The sequence below is a fragment of the Ictidomys tridecemlineatus genome, chromosome 4 (genome assembly GCF_052094955.1).
Source record: "Ictidomys tridecemlineatus isolate mIctTri1 chromosome 4, mIctTri1.hap1, whole genome shotgun sequence".
Taxonomy (NCBI): Eukaryota; Metazoa; Chordata; class Mammalia; order Rodentia; family Sciuridae; genus Ictidomys; species Ictidomys tridecemlineatus.
In genome coordinates, this window is record NC_135480.1 from 105,098,928 (window position 1) to 105,113,693 (window position 14,766).

At 38.6% G+C, this 14,766-nt stretch overlaps 1 long non-coding RNA gene across 2 annotated transcripts in view; it reads right to left on the reverse strand.

Annotated features, from left to right (window-relative positions):
- LOC110598453 (uncharacterized) overlaps positions 1–14,766 on the reverse strand; it is a 258,358-nt gene that overhangs the window by 84,625 nt on the left and 158,967 nt on the right. For both annotated transcript variants that reach the window (XR_013437955.1, XR_013437956.1), the window contains one exon: positions 8,714–8,788. This is a non-coding gene — a long non-coding RNA (uncharacterized LOC110598453). The remainder of the gene's footprint in view (positions 1–8,713; positions 8,789–14,766) is intronic.

Below are 14,766 nucleotides of genomic sequence, written 5' to 3' on the forward strand. Positions count from 1 at the left end.
TACAATAAGCCAAAGGGAACAGCGAGCTGGCCAATGGGCAATGAGAAATTGTGGAACAAGCAAAACTTCACAGTCACTTGTAGCATAAAGAATAACACGTATACATTGTATAAACAAATCCCAAGATGGAGAGGAGGAAAGATGTTGGCTGAATCTCTGGGCCCTGGAGAATCATTAGTGCAGATGCCTGTCTCTGGATGGAGGAGCAGTTAGGTTATCCAAGATGGATGCTAAGCAGATTTTTTTAAATTCTTTGGGGAGGAAGAAAATCACAGTTCTTCTTAGTAGCTAATTTCTATCTTTAGCTACTCTTTTAGATCTTAAGTTCTGTTCTGAAATGTCCCTAAACCTCTCCTGTTCTAAACTGGTCTTTGAGGACATAAATGAACAACTTTTTCACTGTTGAAAAGTGTGTGTGTGGCCAGGGGTAGACGTGCGGTGGTTTGGGTGAGTTAACCTTTCATATATTTGTACATAGATATTTTCATAATAAACTCATATAATGGAAACTTAGGTGTTGATTTTCTCCCTTTCCTTCCTGAAAACTCCCCATTCCACCCTACCCCTGTCCCAGGTTATAGAAAGGAAAGGAAAAAAAAATGTATGCCCTGATATCATTTTTTCTATTTCAGGGGGCCAAGTACAGGCTGAGCGAAGAATTTATCTTTTCACATCTTAAGGCAAAAGAAAAAAAAAATTAAAAAAATAAAAAAACATCAATAAAAGGATTAAGAATTAGAGATTTGCCATTTCTCTTAGGTTTTCAAAATGCTTGCGTTGATTTTCTTGTTCTAGAATAAATTCAGGTGTAAAACAAAATTGTTTAAATTGTACTGCCCCCCCCCCCAATCTGTTCTTCATTCATAAATGAAGCTGCTCAGTGCTTAGAACTGATTGCCATAAACAAAAGGGGTATAAAAATTTCCAAAGAACGATCAACACCAAGCTTCTATAATGTGGCTCTCCCCTTTCAAAAAAAGAGAAAGTTATTCTTGTAATTGATATTCTTCTTTTAAGTAGAAAAGAATTAGATTGTGTTGAACTCTCTCTCTTTCTCTGTGTCTATGTGTCTGTCTCTCTCTGTCTCTATTTCTCTCTTTCTGAATCTCTCTGCCCTTCCATTTTGGAGTTTCTGTCGGAAGAAGGAAGGAATGCTCTGTTTTTAATCAATCAGAACAGTACTAATTTGAATTTGAAACATTCAGGTTCCAAGGAAACTAAACTTCAGTCTTATGGAATGGGAAGAGCCTTCCCTTTTATCAGACAAAAAGTGTGCTTTTCCTTTCGTCCTTGACCTATGTCAGTACCAAAAAAATGAGCCATCCGTCTGCACATGCATGTTCAGAAGCAGGAGCTGAGTCCCATGACCAAGAGCAAAGTAAGCCGACTCCTTGATTCTGACCAAGCCAGTAACTTGCATTTGAGTTAGGGTTGGATTTAGATGAGCAATTCAATAACTGTATAGTGAAAGGAAGACTAGGGGCTTAGGAATCAAATCCCACAGTGACCTTGGTAAGGATTTTGCTCTTTTATGGGCAGCTTAGTAGATAGGGTCAGTCTTTTAATTTACTTAACAATTTGCAGAGAGCTTTCCCTTTGTAACACTTAATCGTTTCTCCTCAACTCAATTTCTTCATCCATACAATTGGGTTAATACAACTTCTTGTACAGGGCTATCATAAGACCTAAATAAAATGTGTATATAATAAGATGCTTACTCTAGTGCCTGGCACATAAGAGCTTAATGATTGTTTCTCGTCCACCTTGCCCTTATGTGGTTCTGCCGTTAAACCTTGGTTCTCAATAGTGTCATATTGGCTATAGTCCCCTTCTCTCCTGCCCACCCCCCAAAAACAAACATAGCTAGCTGAAAACAGCCCACTAATTTTGACAACCTTATTGGTCTTTCCAAAGGAACCTTGTCACTTTATACCTATTGTAACAATTTATTGGACATTTAGCATGAGCCATAAATTGTGATAAGTGTTTTACATGGATAATCTCATTTCATTTCCCCTACCACCTTAAGAGTTCAATATTATGGTGATTCCCCTTTTGCTTTAAACTAACTTGACCACCACTGTGAAGGAATTCCAAACGTATTTTTAAATATCTATCTTTTATGTTTTATTATTGCAATGGACTGAAGGTTGTGCCTATCTGAACTCCATTTATTGAAATATTAAACCTCAAAGTGATGGCATGAGGAGGTGGAAGCTTTGAGGGAAAGCTAGGTCAAGAGGGTGGAGCCCTCCTGAATGGGAATAGTGTGGTTATGAACAGAACCTGAGAGAGTTCTCTTGCCCTCTTTCCACCACGGAGGATACAGTAACAAGTGGAGAGTATGTGACCCAGAAGAGGGCTCTAACCAAATGTGACTCAGGTGAAACCCTGATTTGGGGTTTCCAGACTCCAGAACCATGAGAAATAAATTACTATTGCTTATCAACCACCCAGTTCACAGCATTTTGTTCTAGTAGCTCAAACTAAGACAAGTATCGTCATGGCAAAGCATTCATGCAGTGGCTTCCTGAGTTGTGTTTTATAAATTTTGTTCCAGGATAATTTCAATCCTCCAAAAGTGTGATTTGGCTGTTGTTGTTTGCTTTGTTTTGCCCCAGAGAAGAAGGAATTTAGATTAAGGGGTCCTCTATCTCTCTCTTAAATCACACGGGTCCTTCCTATCTCTGATTTAAGTTTAGAAACTTGTCATGAATAGACAAAACTCCTATTTATGACTCTTGAAGAACTGCAGCCAATTACTACACAGTGCCAAACTGGCAACCCTGAGAAGATGGTAATGATCACCAGACTCCTTGAGAGGAAGAGCAAGGACAGCTGAAGTAATGTTCTCATGGAAAGTTCACACATTGAACAACTAGAATGGTACAGACGCTGGTTCACATAGAATTGGAAAGTCAAAACTTTCCCTATAAATACTCCTTATTGTGAATAAACTTGAAGGTTAGGGGAGCAGTGAAGCACATCTACCCGAGATAGAGAAACATTCACCAGGAAGGGTCTTAAGTTGAACAGACATGAGATTCCCATTTCAGAACCTCAGTCAAGTGGTTCCTTTAAAAAATTCCTGAAATGGAACATTATGGCATACTTTCTATATTATGCTTGGCTTCGCTTTATTTTTTTAATAAATATTTGTTCAGGCATATGCTTGGCCCTTATTTTCTTTTGATCAATTTTTGAGATTTTAGGAGATAATGTTTCCTACTTCTAGGGAAACTGAAGGAATCAAAAGGGATTTTATACATGGTCTCACCATTACATCTAAATTCCCCACCAGCAGTATCAGTACCTTAGACATGTCAGTTACTATCAATGAAAATATCCTATCTCCTCTCCAAAGCCAAATCTTCCCCTTGGACACTAGACACTTTCATTATTTGCCAACCCGACAAAATTGCTTAAGGAACTCTTTCTATCTTTTCTAAAACATTAATCTGTTCCTCTCTTTTAGAACATTCCCATAAGCATGCAATCATATAGTAATTTGTCCTAGCCAAAACAACAACAAAAAAGCAGATCCCCTAGCTTGGCCCTCCCTTTCCCACTTGTTTCCGTCCCATTTCTTTGCTTCTTTTTGCAGGAAACTCAAGAGTTGGCCTTTTTTCAGTTTTCATTTCCTTGCAAACATTCTCTCCTAAGCTACTTAAACCTGTTACAGTTGCTGTTACAGTCACTTTTGTTCTTGCTCAGGTCACCCGTGATGCCCAGTTGTGAAATTTAATGAACCATTTGCAGTCTTGCTCTTACCAGATTTATTGGGAGCATTCGACACTGTTTTTCAAGTCCCTCTACTTGATATACTTCTTTATCTTGGGTTTTAGGGTACTGAGCCCTCCTAGTTTTCCTTCTACCTCAATGATATCTCTTTGGTGTCCCTGATGATGGTTTCTTTCTTTTTTCTTGCCTTTTTAATGCCAGGGAAGCCCAGGGCTGAGAGTCCCTGTCTTCTTCTCTTTATTATCTACAGCCATGCATTTGATAATCCTATCTAGCCTCACAGTTTGTAAAGCCAACATACTGATGACTCCGAAATCTCCATTTAGTTCCCCTCAACACACAGTTTTTCTTACAAGCCTCACCTACACATGATTCACAACCAACTTGACCTCTACAATCAGGTGTCTAATGGTCATTTCATATTCAGTGTGTTCAAAACCCAAAATCCCAGAATTCCTACAAACCTGCTCTCCCTATAGCCATCTCCATCAACACAAATGTCATCTTTCCAGTTGTCAAATCCAAAACTCATTTTTTCACTCATACTCTACATGCAATCTGTCATGACATTCTGTTGAGTCATAAGTCCAAAACAAAACTGAAATCAAATGACTTTCTACTGCAACCACCATTGACCAACCCATAGGCTGAGCTACATCATCTACTGCTTTGGCTATTGGCATAGTATTCTAAGTAGCCTCTTAGTTTCTTACTCTTTCAGTCTAGTGTCAACATAATTTCCCAAGAGATCCTTCTTAAAAAGTCAACTCTTCCTCAACACCTTGCAGTGAATTCCATTCTACTCATATTAAACCCAAGTCCTTTTGCAGTGAACTATAAAATCTTATATGGTCTTCCCCTTGCCTCTCTGTTTTCTTTATGGCCTCATACTATCCCTAGCATTCTTTCCTTCAGCCACACTGACCCCTGCTCTTCCTTAATGGGCTAGCATATGCTTGTCATTGGACCTTTATACAGGCTGGATTCTCTGTCTGTGACATTCTCCCCCAGGTGTACACTTGTGGTCTCACCTCCTTCAGATCTTTGTTCAAATGATACCCCTATTTAAAATGGCAACTGTGCACACAACCCTCCCCTGCCAGCTAGCCCCTGCCATTTTGAACCTCACTATTCTGCTTTAATTTCCTTTTTCCCATAGTATTCTCTACCAGGAATATAATATATTGATTTATGTATTATGTTTATTGTGTGTCTTCCTTTGCTAGAATGTAGGTTCTGCAAGGGCAGGGACTGATGTCTGTCTGGGTCACATCTTTTCCTAAACCCCTACAATAGTGCTTTCATGTGAAGTTACGGAGTGCTGAGCTGAATTGAATGAAATGAAATGGGCTTCCAAAGAAAGAATGTGAATTGAGAGCATTGTGCCTGTATAAAATAAGAACTTAACTTAAAACAGCTTCATAGAGGATTATTTTCCAGTATCTAATTAGATTATAAAGCAAGAAGCCAGGACACCTGAATACATGCCCATTCATTGGCAAAGAGATGACAACCTAAAATGACAACCTGGAAGAAAATGGAGATAGAGCTTCCCTCATTTTTTTTTATTTTAAAATTCAGTCAACATATTTTCAGATGACTCAAGAATATGTTTGGAATAGATTATACTAATGTATCCCACAAAGTCACAAAGACGTTGAAGGATTAATTTAAAAATGAAAACAAAAATAATTCTGACTTTTTCTAATGTTCATTGTAGTTCAACACAAACTCTGTGACCCATAGATGTCTGCCTGTGGTTTGTGCCACTGATATCTAAGTCCCATTTCATTAAAGTAGTTTCAAAAAGAGTAGCAGTCCACAGAAAGTTTATTTTTGCCAGCCTTAGAAATCTTAAGGAAAATTGAGTAGCAAGCACAATGTTCTCAATGTGTGACCACTGTACCTACAACATTAGTGCCACCTGGTAACGTGGTATAATAAAAAATTGTTTGGGCTCCATCCCACTCCAGACTTATATAAGAAACTTTGAGGATAGTACTCAGCCATCTGTGATTCTTCAAGTTCTCCAGGTGATTCTGGTGCCTACTCAGGTTTGTGAACGGTTGATAAAGCAAAATTGTTCATATGCAAGTTCACAACAACTTCTGTAACAAGGTAACACTAAAGTACAGACTTCTTTCATTGACAAATGCGACTTATTTGCTAGGTCATCCAGCACCTAATAATGAGTCAGTGGACTTCTCTCTTTAACTAACCTTTGTGAAATACTCTTTCTGGGCAATCTGCCTCAGATTAATGAGAAAGTGGAAGACTACTCCCATAGTCCAGAAGACTAATTTAACAATTTCACAATGCTCTGAGATGCTTGGCTCTAGGCTCTTCCTGCCGAGATTTATGAATCCAGATTTTAACAAACCATTTCTCAACATGTCTTCGAGCTGCAATTCCATTTCAACAGTGAAGATGACCACAGTGGAATGTGAACTCAGGGAAAAACATATGCTGGGAATTGTAGGAATCTGTCAAAAAATGACTTACTAATTAAAAATTTTTAGTCCAGAAGTAGGTCACCAAGATCCCCTTTGCTTTGATTATTCACACAAAACCTGTCAGTTTGTAAATTATTTACTTAATGGCTAAAGCATCCTCTTGTCTAAAACAGATTTTCCTTAAGGTGCAATCTCCTAGGGCTCTCACATTCCTCCTACTCCTTTTAAAGTAGGCAGGGATCTCATTTTACAGATGACATAGCAGAAGCATAGTGACCTAAGGCCATATTATTATGGACAAAGTCACAACCAAGTCTCAAATTCTTTAGATTTTCTTATAGGTGTCAATTCAATGTGATAAGCATGTATTAAACACCAATTCAGTGCCAACTCTTAGGGATAGGAATTTACAAATGTATGACACTGCTCCTGCCTTTAAAGAGCTCAATGTGAGGGACACTGTTACCCTGATGAATTAATGCCTGCCTTCATCTAACTTTGAACTCCAGTGATGCAATGATAGAAATAGTAATGATTATTAACTTATTTTTTATTTACAAATTTTTATTGGTGCATTATAATTATACATAATGATGGGATTTTTTGTTATTCATTCATACACACACACATAATATAACAATATAATTTGGCTAATATCACTCCTTAGCACTCCTCCCCATCCCATCTCTTTCTTCTACTGGTCTGCCTTTGATTTTCATGAGATCCCTGCCCCCCTCACAAGACCTTTCTTTTCCTTTTTCCTCTTTAGCTTTCACATATGACAAAAAACATAAGACCCTTGAACTTCTGAGTTTGACTTATTTCACATAACATAATGGTCTTGAGTTCTACCCATGTTCCTGCAAATGACATAATTCCATTTTTATGGCATAAAACTTCATTGTGTACATATGCTACATTTTCTTTATCCATTCATTCGTTGATGGAGACCCAAGGCTGGTTCCATAATTTGGCTATTGTGAATTGTGCTTCTATAAACATGGATAAGCATGTATCACTGTAGTATGATGATTTTAGTTCTTTAGGATAAATACCAAGGAGTTGTGTACCTGGGTCATGTGGTGGTTCTATGCCTAGTCTTTTGAGGAACCTACATAAAGAACCTAAAAAAGATTGAGGTTGTACTAATTGACAATCCCACCAACAGTGTAAAAGCATTCCTTACTCTCCACATCCTCCCAAGAGTACTGATTTCTGCATTGAAGAAGTCTTAGAGCGGCATGAATTGCATCACAAGGCCCTCACATTGAACACCCATCATTTAATCCAAGCACCAAGACGTAGGACATCATATGCTATTAATATTTAATAACAGAACAAAATGTAGGGATATAATGTGAAAAATGATAAATCTATAGAAAAACAATGGGAATTAGAGTCCAATGTCAAAAGGAATAAAAGCTAACTATGACCAAATTACATTTTATAATTAAACAACAACATGAAGTTTAGATGGCACAAAGACTTGTTGGAACTGGCCTGTACCCTCTCCCTTGTCCTGGTCCCTGAGTGTGAGATTGAGTTTGGAGGTCTACACTCTCAGAAAACTAGCAGGTCTGCTTAGAAAATGTTCAGGTTAAGTCAGGTTAAGTCAGTAACTTTATGTGACTGAGAACTGGAGACCAAGTTCAGGGCTCCTCTCTAACATATGCTGTCTTTCTAACCAAAGGTAAAATTTTGGTTATGGAGACAGGTAGAAGAAAACTAAAACAAAAACAAAAACCTCAGACAGGATGTTTTGAGGAAGTTAAAGTTTTCCATAAAGCAAGAAAAGTTATACAAATATGGCCATATTTATCCATTTAGTCAACACTTTAAGCACCTGTAATGTACTCTTAGTGACACTAAGTACTGGGGATACCCAAGTGTACAAAGTGCTGGTGGTTTTGTTTCTATTATTAGAATACCTGGGGAACATCCTCAGAACAGTAGCCCCAATGACCTGAAGTCTAGACAAAGTGACATAAGAGAGCTTTGTCAGTAAGTTGGGATTTCCTTGTTAGAAAAATTAAAAAGTAAGCTTTAATAACTTAACATTTTTACAGTGTCATTTTAAGACAAGCTTGGGTCAGACTATATGAGAGTGACAAAAGAAAAGAGAGCCTCCTCTTGCAGCAGCAGACAAAAAAAAAAAAAAACTGAAAGGGAAGAGATTAGGAAGACAAGACTTGTTATTTTTCCTGGAGCACTAAAGCTGGTTATTGAAAAACGCTGTTGAATTCCTCTGCTGAAGATCTTTTGAAAGTGATTAGCTAATTCTCTTTCTTAATGGGTTTAAAGCTATGACTAAAAGTGGGGTGCTAGGAAAGTCACTTTCTTGAAGTTCCACTTCCAGAACTCTGTGAATGGTAACTCGATGGTGATGAAGCTGTTTTCTTCTCTCTCCCTTATTTGGCAGGCATGTCTAATTCCAGATTTGGAAACTCATCGACATTGCTATGAAATGTATCATAGACCATGACTCATTATGAAAAGGACAAGTGTGTAGATTGCCTTACCAGTGAAAACTCCTCTGCCAGTCCTTCCCGTTCTTCCTGGGACAAGACTTCGCTTCTTTCTCTCTGATTCATATCCTGAGGAAATCAACATGACACAAAATGGCTGTTTTCAATAAAAAAACATCTCCAGCCCACACTTTGAGAACATAAGCTTTTGAAAATCCAGATGACTTGTTATCTTCTCTTTCCTTCCAAAAAATCTGGTGCCACGTGGGATAGGTACAACAGTCCGAAAGCCATTCATGCAGTGAGCGTTCTACATTAAATTTCTTTAGCCAACAGATCTACAAAAAGCATCTGCTGTGGTAGACCATTTTAAAGGTGGGAATTAGCAGAAGAAAGAACAAAAAGTTACTTGAGCCCATGGGCATCAGACATGCTAGATTCCCTTCTATAGTAATAGTTAATATCGAGTGCTTGCCAGGTGTCCTAAGTTTTCCTGGCATCATTTCATTTAATCCAAGCTACCACATGAGATAAATTCTACTGTGGACCCCAACTCACACACCAGGAACATGTGTAAGCTCTGACAGATTAACTCATTTGCTCAAGATGATGTCACAAGTAATAAGCAGAGATGACCCAGCTATCCCACTCCTTTGTCTATACCCAAAGGACTTAAAAACAGCATACTACAGGGACACAGCCACTTCAATGTTTATAGCAGCACACAATGCAATTCAACCTAGATGCCCTTCAATAGATAAATGGATAAAGAAACAGTGATACATATACCCAATGGGATATTATTAAGCATTAAAAAAAATAAAATTTAGGCCTTTGCAGGTATATGGGTGGCATTGGAGAATATCACGCTAAGTGAAATAAGCTAATCCCCCCAAATCAGGGGCTGAATGTTATCTCTGATAAATGGATGCTAATCCATAATGGGGGGGATGGGATGAGTGGAGGAAATTTGGATGGGGCAAAGGGGAGGTGCTGAGGGGGCAGGGGGGTAAGAAACATGATGGAATGATATGAACATCATTACTCTAAGTACATGTATAATTGCATGACTGATGTGACACTACTTCTTGCACAACCAGAGAAGTGAAAAATTCTCCATTTGTGCACAATGAATCGAAGAGCTTTCTACTGTCATGTATAACTAATTAGAACTAATAAAAAAAAGCAGAGATGAGATTCAAACACATAATTATTTGAAAACATAACTAAGTATCTATTGCTCACCTAGAACTTAATTAAGAAAAGGTAGATACATATTCCTCAGAAGACTAGGAATGGACTCAGCTACCCCATTCCTTGGTGTTTACCCAAAAGAAATAAAATCAGCATACTCTAGTGATGCAGGCATATCAATATTTATAGCAGGGCAATTAGCAGTAATGAAACTATGGAACCAGCCTAGAACACGCAAATGAAGAAAGAAAATGTAGCATATATACACAATGAAGTCCTACTTAGCCATAAAGAAGAGCAAAATTATGTCATTTGCTGGTAAATGAATGGAATTGGAGAATTCATGCTAAATAAAATAAGACAGACTCAGAAAGTCAAGGGTCTAGTGTTTTTTCTCATATGTGAAAGCTAAAGAGAAATAAGGAATTTAACAAAGTGGGGGTCCATGAAAGTAGAAAGAACAGTGGAAGAGTGAAAGAAGCTTGAGTGGGATAGGGGAGGAACTGAGGAAAGAAATTGACCAACTTATGTTATCACAGTGAATTCCACTTTTATGTATATCTATAAAGTACCAATTTAAAAATTAAAAATGGAATATCAGTAGAGTAGTGAAAGGGGAACATGAGGGGAGAGAAAGGGGAAGTGCTAGGGATTAAAATGGAGCAAATTGTATCACATGCATGTATGATATGTCAAAGAGTCCCACTATTATGTATAGCTATAAAGTTCAAATAAAAAATATTTTAAAAACAAGGAAACATTGATAAAACATCGCCATTATGTACATGAGAAAACGGAAGAGAAGATAAGTAACCTGATCAAGAGCATGAAGATTACTGGTATTTTTTGGTCTGGGATCTGAACTCAGGTCAGCAGGCTCCAATGTTCTGATCAGATAGATAAAGAAAACACCAGGAAATTCACATTCACTCCATGTAAATTATTCTTAAACCAATTCAAATAAACCCATGCCTACTCTACACAGCACTGCATGTGAGACTCCAAAGACAGTATGAGAGAATTGAATACACTGTACTTGCCTCCAATGAACTTAATTTCCAGTTGGCAGAGAAAACACACAGATGAATGAACTGAGATTGGTGGTGCTGAATTGTGTCGCTATGTTTTAAATAACACCCTATGAGCTGAATGAATGCTGAAGAGATGCTGGGAGAAGCAGTAATTAGGGAAGAAGAAAGCTGATCTAGAAAGGCTTCTTAGAGGAAATATAAAATGTTATGTGTGATGAGTGGAGTGGATCCCATTGTTTGATGTCTTCCTGGCTATTTTGTAGACAGGGAGAAAAATAATTTGGAGAGCCCATGGAAAGAAAATACAATCTTGGCACTTACTGGGGAGGTTCTATTTAAGATATGGCTCATGATCACAGAGCAATGAAAGGTCGAAAGAAAGGAAAGAATTTTTCTGTGATTACAGTTAAAACTACTAGTAATCACTTTTTCCCTTGGCTGGTAGGTTTCCAGAGGGTCCCATAAAATACAAACTATGAAAGTTGTAAATCAAATTCATACTCATTCTTTATAAGAAAAGGCAAAAGGGCAAAGGGAAGGGAGGGGAAGACTCAGTTTCAACATTTTCAAGGGATTTTCCATGAGATCTATTGAGTCTAATGGAAAAGAAGAAATTTTTTTAAGAAAAATTTAATTTTTAAAAAATTTAATTTTGGAACTTTTTTGGATGAATGGACTCAAATGTTGATTGCTTATTTCAGCACTCCTCCCCCCAGACCTCCAACTTAATAAAGAAGGGGCTTGGGATAGTAAGCATGTATTCCCTATTTACAAAATTTATCTAAGCCATCTCCTACTTTTCCTTCACCTCAGGCATGGACTTCAACCTTCTTTTTATTTACTGAGACTTTTCTAAGGATAGCATTTTCCTACTATCTGCAAACAAGAGGTGTTCAAGATGCTAATGAGTATTACTAACTAAAACAGTTGTAAAGTCAACTCGGGAAAGCCAAGTTCAAAGGCACCTCAGATCTGCTCAAGTGCATTTTGTTTCTGTAATGGAGACACACTCAGAATTTCTTAAACTTGTCTGAATGCCTCCTTATTTTATGAAACTTGTATTCCTATCTCATGGACCTGCTGTTCCATGAAAGGAGCCAGGTTCTCCTTCCTTACACATGTTTGGCAGAGGTAGATCCAGGTGGATGGAATAATGGTTGCAAACAGAGGAGTACCAACTGGCCATGACCATGACTGATACCTAGGAGTTCTGGGTCTCCATGTCTAGGTTCTCTGCATTGATTCATCAGTGAGTGAGAGTGAGTGACAAAGCTCTAATGTCTCATTGCACGCTCTTCACTGCCAGCCTCATGGAAGGGTGCTGCCACCATTCACCCCTGTAATGTTCAGCTCAGGGTGGGCGTCAGTGGGGAACAAGGGAGACAAGCAGGAAATTCTGTTCACAAGAGAGCAGAAGGACCACATGGAGCAAAAGCTTATCTGCACCATGAACCTGAAAACATCACGTCAATTGCATTTTAATGCTTCACACACAACCTCCGACATGCACTCAAAAGAGTTCAGATTCCTTTGGCAGATCATTCTTTTGGATATACTTCCCTGTCCTCTCCCACACCTGACCAGAGTATAAGACCAACTCACACAGAATATAAAGGAACCCACTCTTCTCTACAACCACTTGTCTGAGTGTGAATTTAAATGCCACCGTTGTTTATCACCATGTACAGAGGAGGAAACACAGACACTGCAGGACATATTGTACCTGTTTAGAATTTATCACAAGAGGAAATCCACAGGTAAAATCTCTTGTCTATAAGAACACATTCTGCTCAGTGTGGGGAAGATTTTATGCTCTGAACACCCAAGCTGCTTAATTCCTAGCATGTCACATGTTCAGCGAGTCTTAACCAAGTTTTTAGCCAGTATGTAAAATTAACATTTTTAATATAAATATTGCACCTTTTCCATGTATCTATTTGTACATCTTTTCCTATTTTCCAGTGAAGAATTATCTACTTTACAGATAAGCAACTATAAAGAATAACTTATTTGTTCAATGCTTTAGAGTTTCCTTAGTCCTTTCATTTACATGCCTTATTTTATCTTCTGTGTAACTCTGAGAGATGGATATTGATATCTTATTTTTATAATGTAGAAATTAGACATTGAGAAACTATCTCCAAGCTCATACCTGACAGAATGAGACTGAAACCCAGACTGTCTGATTTCAGACTTAGCACTGTCAACTCATGAAGTGAATCAAAACCCAGATTTTCTGAGAGATTTCCAGAATAAGCTCATGGTGATCCTAATCTTTTTCAGTATACCAAGTACATCGTGCTATCAAATTAGTACTTTATTGGAAACTCTCTTGTCTCCCCCATCATTTCATGCGCCTCTTTCCTATCTCTCTCAAGCACAAGCCTTTGATTATGTTGCTATTTCAAGCATTCCCTGGCCTCCCTATATGCTGTTCTCACATAAAGAATGCCCATCTTTCCAGTCCCCATGCAACCAGGCTCAATCGCATTCAGCAGAACTCAGCACAGGCCAGGGGCAGCCCCTTTCCTCCTTTGGAACCTCCCAGCTTCAGCATCCTTACTTCAGGGAGGAGCTCTTCTGGGTCTTCCCATAGCACCCAGCACTCATCACACTATTGCACTGCAAATATCTGCTTATCGTGTTTCCCATTAGCCCTTGATCACCTTGATACAGGAATCTTCTCTTCTCTTGCAATCCAGCTCACTGTAGATGGTCAGCAATTAATAAATACATAATTATATAAATAAAATAACACCAAATCAATTAAGGTAGTTAGCACCCTTGAAGAAATCCCCATCTCATGAGGTCGGGAGAAAAAAAGCCTGTAAGGAAACCATGGTAAGCACCAGGACAAATTGTGTTCTGCTGGCACAGGTAGGTTTGGGGTGCAAAGCAAAAACAGGAAGGGATTGTGCTGCCTGGGCAGTCAGACCTCACAGGAAGCAAAGTTGGACAGGGTCTTGAAAGGAAAGCAGAAATATACCAAATGATGCACACAGAGAAGAGAGGAATAGGGTGGGAGTGGACAGCAAAGGTGAAGGCAGGTTCTAGCAGGGCTCTATTAGAGTCTGACTGTACAGTACAGCAACCTTTCTTTGGGGGAGCTGACCCTCTCTCCGCCCAGCCTTGTGGCTCTAATAGAAGCTGCCTGTCGCATTATCTTATTTTGCTGGCTCAGAGGACTTCCTAGAGGTGCTGCAAACTTCTCCCGCCTCCTGGAGGAAGCAGATCTAAGAGAATAAAGCTGACCCAGAGAGAGAGAGAAGCCAAGAACAAAGTGGAACGAAGAGTCAGAGTCCAAATTCTGGAAATTTCAGGAGACTGGTATACCCCAGCCCTTCCTAGAGTTTGTTTTTTTTTTTTTTAGCTCAAGCTAAATCAAGTTTCCCATCCCTTAAAAACACATGTGTCCTGACTAACATTAAGACCTTAGAAACATCTCTGACCACATGACGTTCACATAGGCACAAAGCAGCTGTTCCAGGTTATATTCCTCAAGTGAATCTCTTCCCATTATCTAGTTCAAGCCTTGTATTTAAAGATGGAGATGCAGGCTTCAGTCCCTGTTCTCAATCTTCCCATCCTACTCATGATGGCTTAATAGAACCAAAACTTTCCAGAACAGCTGTTCCATCCTCCAAAGACTGCTTCCCTTGCTATTTGCCATCTAATTAGCCTCAAGGTTTAGAGGTGATCATGAGATTCACAATTGGTGAAAAAAAATCAAAATGGACAAAGAATTCATGACATGACTATAAAATAATGACCTTATTATTCTTTCATTTACTCAACAAATACACCCAGACACACACCTGCTTCTGTAGTAGGTCAGTACTTGGAGACAAACCAGGCATGCTCCTTGACCTGAAGTAGCCCACC